Raw genomic sequence first — 8,118 nt, 5'->3', positions numbered from 1 at the left:
TCTTTTTAAAACTTGCCATTGAATTTGAGATTACTTTTCAGAAATAACTGAATATCCAGCACATTGTAATAACCCAGTCTGCTTAAATGAGGTAGCAGTAGTGAACTCTTCAGGTGTTTAGTGAATAACTTACAGATGTACACTGATTATAAATATTTTTTTCTTCAATGAAGGAATTGTCCCTTTAATATTTCAGTGTTATAAGTAGCAAATTGAGTAGCTCAGCACCAATGGAATGAGTTGAACTTTTTCATAAGTCCTCTCTTTTTGCGTTCTTATTTATGAAAGATTCATTCTCTAATGTGTTGCTATGGTCTGCCACCTACATTTCATCAGTAATTTCAAATAATATGCTAATACAAGATAAGATTTCTCCTACTTAATACATCATGTTTCACATGTGCCTGCACACATACAAACACATACAAAAACACACATCAATATTTTAGGCAGGATAAAGTTCACCTAATAACCTGTGTTATAGCCACATATTCTTAATAAACTTTAGAATTTTCCAGAATAAATTGTCTCCAAGGTAAAGGACAGAGTATACATTCATTTAAAATATATAAAGAAATATCGGAGATTCATACCCGAAACTACAGCTGAAAAGGAGTTAAATCTGAACTTGTTTATGATCTTAACAGCTTCTGATATTCTCTTTGAGAATTTTCCAGCAGTGTTCTCTGGAACATCTTATATTTCCTCAGCCTGTGTGAGTCTCCTTTTTTATATTTGCAATAGAAACAACAAAAGCTCAAAAGCACACTTTTCCTACATTTATTTTACTTTCTATAGTACAGTTGCTGCAAAGACACAGAGCGAATGAAAATATAGTTTTATGGTGTTTCTTTTGTTTGATTTTTTCTTTCTTAGAATTTTTATTTGTACTTCTACATCTATGAGGTTATATAATGTATTTATGTTCCCAATCCATCTTTATACATGAGTAGATTTTGTTTGGTTAGTTTTGTTCACTTAATTTCTAGCTATACCTCCCCTTTGATCTCTTTTTTGGTTTTCATTTCAATATTTAACAATTTGGGGGCATTTGCTATAGTTAGGTCAAATTAAAGCATTAAATTTTTCACTTTCATGTTACGTATTAATTTTATTGAATTCTTCCTTATAGCTTTCTACAACCAGTACTGCATGAGTGTGTGTGTGCACGCATGTGATTTTATGTGAATGTTTATTTCATGTGTATTTTAATGTAGTAGAAAAGAAATGGACTTTTTCCTTTCCTTAAATCCTTAATATGAAGGGCATGTGAAATTAGCAAAAGCATTTGATTGTCATTATAACTTTTCAATCTTTCTATCTCACTATTTTAATCAATGGTTTACTCACTAGGGTACAGTTTTCAGTCATACTTGACCTAGATTTTTTGGCTGCTATTGTGTTGGCTACTAACATTAGAAGAAATTGGAATTTTACCAGTACCCATACATATACAAAAATCAGATACATACTTAAAACAATGATCTGCATGGATTATATATTTTATTTTTGGATAGAGAAGAGAGTCAGCTTGGTGTGGTAAATAGAAAGTTGGCCTTAAAGCAGTAATGACCTGTATTCACCATACCTCTTACATACATGGGTTCTATAACCCTGGGAAAATCACTTAATGTTTCAATGTTTTAGACAATTATCATAGGGTAATAAATTGCCAGTGAATAGAGATGTTCTTATACCATTTGACGTGCTCCATATCAAGAGGCAATTTTTAAAAATTCTTTTTAGGGAACTGTCAAGAAATTCTGTTTTTAGAGCTTCCTAAGGTCCTTAATTTAAGGCTAGAAGGGATAATTTAGAACACGGCAGGGATAGGGAACCTGTACCCTTGAGGCAACATGTGGCCTTCTAGATCCTTGGTTGTGGCCTTTCAACTGAGTACAAGTTTTATAGAACAAATCCTTTTTAAAGGGAACTTATTTTGTGAAGTTTATTTTCAATCAAAGGGCCACACTTAAGAACTTAGAGGTCTACATGTGGCCTCAATAACACAGGTTCCTTTCCCCTGTGGCCTAGAGACTTTCTGGTCTAAACCCATCATTTTATAGAATAAGAAACTTAACCTCAAGAAAGTAAAATGACTTCTGCAGGATCAAGAACTAATAAGTGATAGAGGTGGGATTTGAACCCAGGTTTTGAAGATTCTAAATCCAATACTTAATCCACTATGGTATGATTTTAAAAGGAATTTTAAACATCAGTTTTAATAGGCGTTAGTCTAGTAGTGGTATCAACATAATGACAACTATAATTCTAGTTAAAGGTGGAAGCTACAAAATATTTATACTTTATAGGGAGTTGCAGAGCTTATGTATTTAAATAATTCATCCCATATATGATTAAACCTTCTTTATCCTTAGTGATGGATTTTGTTATTTAACTCTTTGATTACTATTTAACTTTTCATGTTCATATAGTTTATTTCCTCCACTATATGGCAAACTACTTGAGGTTAGGCAGTACAGTTTCACTCTTCACCTACTCCCTTTCTTAGATCTGTACCACCTCACATGGCATCTAGCAGAGGCTAGAACACTTTCCGTCTGTCTGAATGAATGATCTCTATATAATTCCTATTTTACATATATCTTCCTCTTAAAATATACTCTTTTACCAAAATAACTATCAGATATGATTACTGCCACTGACATTTGAAAGATTATAGAAGAAAGGAGAGATACCATAGCATTGAAAAAGAGCAAATATTTCCCAAATTTCAAAAATTTTTCTTTACAAAACTATAAAATGTATTATGAAAGGAATGGTTAATAAGCAATTAGAAAAGGAAATGTTGACTCCATAGTGCAAGCATAGCTTTGTAAAAAAAAAAAAAAAAAAGATCATGGGGTAGCTAGTGGCACAGTGAATAGAGCACTGGTCCTGGATTCAGGAAGACCTGAGTTCAAATCCAGCCTCAGACACTTAACACAAAAACTAGCCGTGTGACCTTCGTCAAGTCACTTAACCCCAATTGCCCCTCCAAAAAGCAAAAAAAAAAAAGATCATGACAAAAAAACCTTATTTCATTTTTGATGGACTTATTAAACTGATAGATTAACAGAAAGTTATAAATATGGTTTACTTTATTTTAGCAAAACATTCCATAAAATTGCTTATAATTGTTCTTGTGGGAAAGATGTAGAATATGGGCTAAATAACAGTTGTTTTTTAGTGATTTCAACCATACCTAACTCTTTGTGATCTCATTTGGGTTGTTTTGTTGTTGTATTTTGCTTTTTGGAGGGCAATTGGGGTTAAATGACTCGCCCAAGTCACACGGCTAGTAAGTGTGTCAAGTGTCTGATGCCGGGATTGAACTCAGTCCTCCTGACTCAAGGTCCGGTACTCTATTCACTGTGCCACCTAGCCACTCCCAATTAGGGGTGTTCTTGTCAGAGATATTGCAGGGGTTTGCCATTTCCTTCTCCTGCTCACTTTACAGATGAGGCAAACAGGGTTAAGTGACTTGCCCAGGGTCACACAGCTAACTAAGTGTGTGAGGCTGGATTTTAACTCAGGAAGATGAGACTTCCTGACTCTTGGCCTGATTCTGTATCTATTGCACAAGCTAGCTGCCTAAACAGTGACATAGTTAAATTAATTCAAGAACTGGTTGAATGACCAGACAGAAAGTGATCATTAATTATTTTATATCAGTTTGGAAAAAAGGTCTCCAGTGTAAGTCCTCAGGGATCTGTATGTGGCTTATGCTGTTTAACATATTTTCAGTGGGTTGGACAAAAGCATAGATAACATACTTATGAAATTTTCAGTTGAGACAATGAAGGGATAGCTACCACTTTAGAGTGAGAATCCAAAAATACTTTAAAGGGCTAAAATGTTGGGCTTTGTCTAATAGGGTAAAATTTAATAGCAGTGAATATAAAATCTTACATTTGAGTTCAAGACATTAAGAAGGCAGAGAGATGGTTAGACACAAGTTCAACTAAACTGTATTACAATATTTAATAGAGTGAATAGTATGATAAAGATACCAATTGTTTTAGAAAGCTAAAATATTAGAGTACATTAAGAGGCATCACCAAATTTGTTATGATCTGGTTAAGTCAAATCGCAGTATTGTGCATTTAAAAAAGATAATCTTAATTCCTTTCAAATACATTTTTATTTCTCATATCTGAGGATAAATTAGTCAATTCAAACTTTCTTTGCACTATCATATATCATGATGTCTAATTTTTCAAAAGCAACCATCTCTCTCATTAACTGACAAAAATTAAATGCTGTTAGTAGCAGGATGGAATGTTGCCTATTTTTTTAGAACTTTTCCTTTCCCTATTTTCACTTTTTTTAATTTCCTCACTTCAATTTTTATATTTTCATTTCTTTATCTTAGCCTTTATTTCCATTTGTATCTCATTAGTGAACCAAGAAGTCTCTAGTGGAGTGCCTTGAAGATCTGTGATGTATGGGGTTTGTAGTAATGGCTTAACTAAATATATAGACAACATCCTTATGAATTTTTTAATTACACAAAGCTTATGGGTTATAGTTATCACATTAGAAGACAGAGTCAAATTCTCAAAAAGATCTAAAAGATCTAGAAAATTGGATCAAATATAGTATAATAAAATTTAGTGCAAATATATCTATAAAATCTTATACTTTGGTTCAAAAAAACTTTGTAAATGTGAGTTACATAGATAAGGCTCAAAAAAGCCTTATGGCATTTTATGGACTAAAAGCTTAATAGGATTCAAACACATGATAAAACCCCAAAACTTTATGCATCCTTGGGCTGCATTCAGAGAAATAGTTCTAATAATGAAGAGGTGATTGTCCCATTGTACAGGCTCTTGTCAGACCATATCTGTAGAATTGTTTCCACTTCTGTGCACTGCAACTTTGGAAGGACAATTACATAGTCTACCTCTTATGATCCAGATGTTATAATGATGGCAGATAGACAGATATGCTTGAGTATATGTTATGTGAGGGTCAGATAGAGGAACAGAGGGTGTTTATCCTAGAGAAAAGAAGGTGGTGTGTGAAGGTTGAGGAGAGGAAAGGAGAAAGCATAAACCTAAAAGGCTATTGTATGGAAGAAGGATTTGATTTATTCTGTGGGGCCAAGAAGGAAGAAATAGGAACAATAGATAGAAAGTAAAAATCACAAAGACTCCAATTTAGTCTTAATATAAAGACAAACTTCCTGTTAGAGTTGCACAAAAAATGGCATGGGCTTTCTCAGAAAAGAGGAATTATTCCTCACTGGATGTCTTCAAGTAAAGACTGCATGCCTGCTAGTCACATGTAATGTAGTATAAATTTTTTTTTAATAGTTTGAACTCCACAGCCACCAAAGTGCTTTCCAAATCTGAAATTCTATGACTTTGTGATTTGGAGAACTCTAAAATAAAAGGTGATAGTTCAGGGTTTTTTTTTTTTTAAATAACAATTTATGAGACAATAATATCTCTCTAGAGGTTGAGGGAATTCTCTCTCTGCCTCTGTCTCTCTCTGTCTCTCTCTATACGCACACACATACATATATATGTACGTATGTATTCAGTTTATAAAGTATCTTGAACATTTGCCTACTTGTTTGTAGAGTGCTTCACCTGTTTATTTGAAGAGTGACAAACATTATTAATAAAATTAAGGAGTATGTGTCACTTATAAGTAATAATCACATATTAAGTGAGAAATTATTTGGATCATCTAGGAGAGTACAAAGTCATTATCCGAGATAAAACTAGTAGAACATTTTGAGATTTACATCCCTTCTAATAAAACTATTCCATAATCTAATAGTGATGCCATTTTGCTTTCCAAGGATTCAAATGGGCAAAATTGTCTTGTGCTAGTTTAGAGTAGAATGTTAGCATTGTTTTATCTAACTGCTGAACACAGTATTGGATATAAGCACCAATGTAAGAATATGATTTAAAAATAATCTATGTATGAATAATCTGAAAGCTCCTTAAAAGGGACGCAGAACTATCTTGGGGATCTCATTTAGTACTAATTAGTTCTGTTTAAAAAAAAAAAAGCATGGCTCAAAATTAAAAGAACAATGAATAAAAGATTTGGCTTCAAGTACTAACACAGCCACTAAGCTACTGATTGGCTTTGGACAGTCACTTTGTCCCTGTCGTAGGCATGGCTCTCCAGCAACCTCTTAATTCAGGTTCGATGTTGGGACAAAATGAGGTACTCACAAGTCATTGAACATTTAATAAAGGAAGAAGCTTTGGTTTAGCTATCATAGCAAGGTTATGCTCCAAGGATACAATGGTACTGAGCTTCTCTGGACACAGCCCTAATCTCCATTTGGAAATGTGTTTAGTCAGTGGCTGACTGGAATAGGATCTCACATAGTGTTAGCACCAAGTGAGTCTGAGATGTACCAGTTACATGAGACTGGCACCTTTTATGCCCCCAGACCAGGAAGCTGTGTTAGGAAACTGCTATTCCTTTCATGGTCTCCAACTTCCCTTATCTTCAATTTAAGGGTAATAAAATTTACCTTTACATACCTTGTATTGCCCCCATAAGATAGCAGATATGAAAATGAGAACTTTATCAACTGCTATATAAATTCGAAATGCTATCATGATTGTTCTTTTGAAAGGTAAGACAGCACAGTGGATAGTGAGGTGATCTTGGAACCAGGAAGGCCTAAGTTCAAGTCCCATTTCTGTTATATACAGTGTATGTGGCCCTAGGCAAGTCACTTAATCTCTGTTTTCTAGGCAATTCTCTAAAATTTTAATGTATAAAAATATGTTAACCTGTATTGGTGGAAGGCGTTTCCTCACTTGTGCTTTCTCTATGCTAATGAAATCATAGGTCCAATACTTATCCTAAAATGTCAATGACACAGGGGTTCCCTTCAAGCACACTTATATTCTAGGCCCCTCCTAAGCCCCTTAGTATGATAAGAAATAAATCCCTTGCAAGACAATGTTTATAGTAATAGTTTAGGGATTTAATGTTTTAGACACCTAAGACTCATTCGTAGAATTCTTTACATTTATCTTTGGTATGTTAAACAAATAAAATTGGCTTGTGTTTTATTGAATATGAAAATTAGCACACCAAAGATACTGAGATGACCATCGAGGCTTTAAAACACAGTTTGCATTAGACTCCGAAGAACTTTTAATTTTTACCTTTCCTGCTGACCTTTTAGATTAGAGTTGCAGATGCAGCCAGAGGTGGTAGCTGTACTAAGACAGAGCAAGCTGGGGCCATACACAGCTAAGCAGCTTGCCTTTTGGTTATTATCTCTATCTTTATACTTCACCATGTCTCCCTCCTGTCCCATTATTCCTTTCCTCCTGCCTCCCCTTCCTGACTTTAGCTCCTCTCCTCACTGTGACCTACCCCCCCTTTTTATTTGCTCTGCTCTACTAATATGAAAAAATGAAACATGATTCCCAAATTAGGCAAATTTGTACAACCTTATTTTTAAAGAAAATTATTTATGTAACCTACACCCCTAATTTTTCATATTTTGATATCTAACTCCCAAAAGGAGATCATTTTGTTGAAGTTTTGTGTTTCTGTAAGCTTTTTAAAGGTGAAGAATGTCTTTTAGCCTTATTCTGAACAAGATGTCTATAGACTCTTAAAAATAATAAATGAAAATAGCTTAAACTGTTTATTATTACAGCATTATCTTTCCAAAAATAGTTTGTTTCATTAAAAAAAAAAGATTTCAGACTAATTGCTAAAAAGAATATTGTTAGAGTAAGAACCACCACTATCCTTTTCTCTTCCTTCAACTAACCCCACCAGAAAAAAAAAAACATATAACTATCAATTTTTGTCACATCTCATGTTAAGTGCTTTGCCAAAGTAGATGTTAATTCTATATTTTTGTTATTAGTACTTTAACTATATAATAGCATGTTTAAATCCAATTTAATTTTGGCTAGGGATCACAGTTAAACAGAGGTATGCATGCATGTATATACATATGAATATATGTGTATATATACACATGTGAATATATACACATGCACGTATATATGATTTTTGCAAAATTTTAAGGTGAAAATTAAAAAAAAATAAAAGTATAATTAGTGTATCTTATTCTGCTTTTTATTACCATCCATATCAATAATTTTTTTA

This window comes from Petaurus breviceps, unplaced genomic scaffold (genome assembly GCF_028583685.1).
Source record: "Petaurus breviceps papuanus isolate PSGF00001 unplaced genomic scaffold, PetGlider_PUasm1.0 81, whole genome shotgun sequence".
In the NCBI taxonomy this organism is placed as follows: Eukaryota; Metazoa; Chordata; class Mammalia; order Diprotodontia; family Petauridae; genus Petaurus; species Petaurus breviceps.
This window is presented reverse-complemented; position numbering follows the sequence as displayed.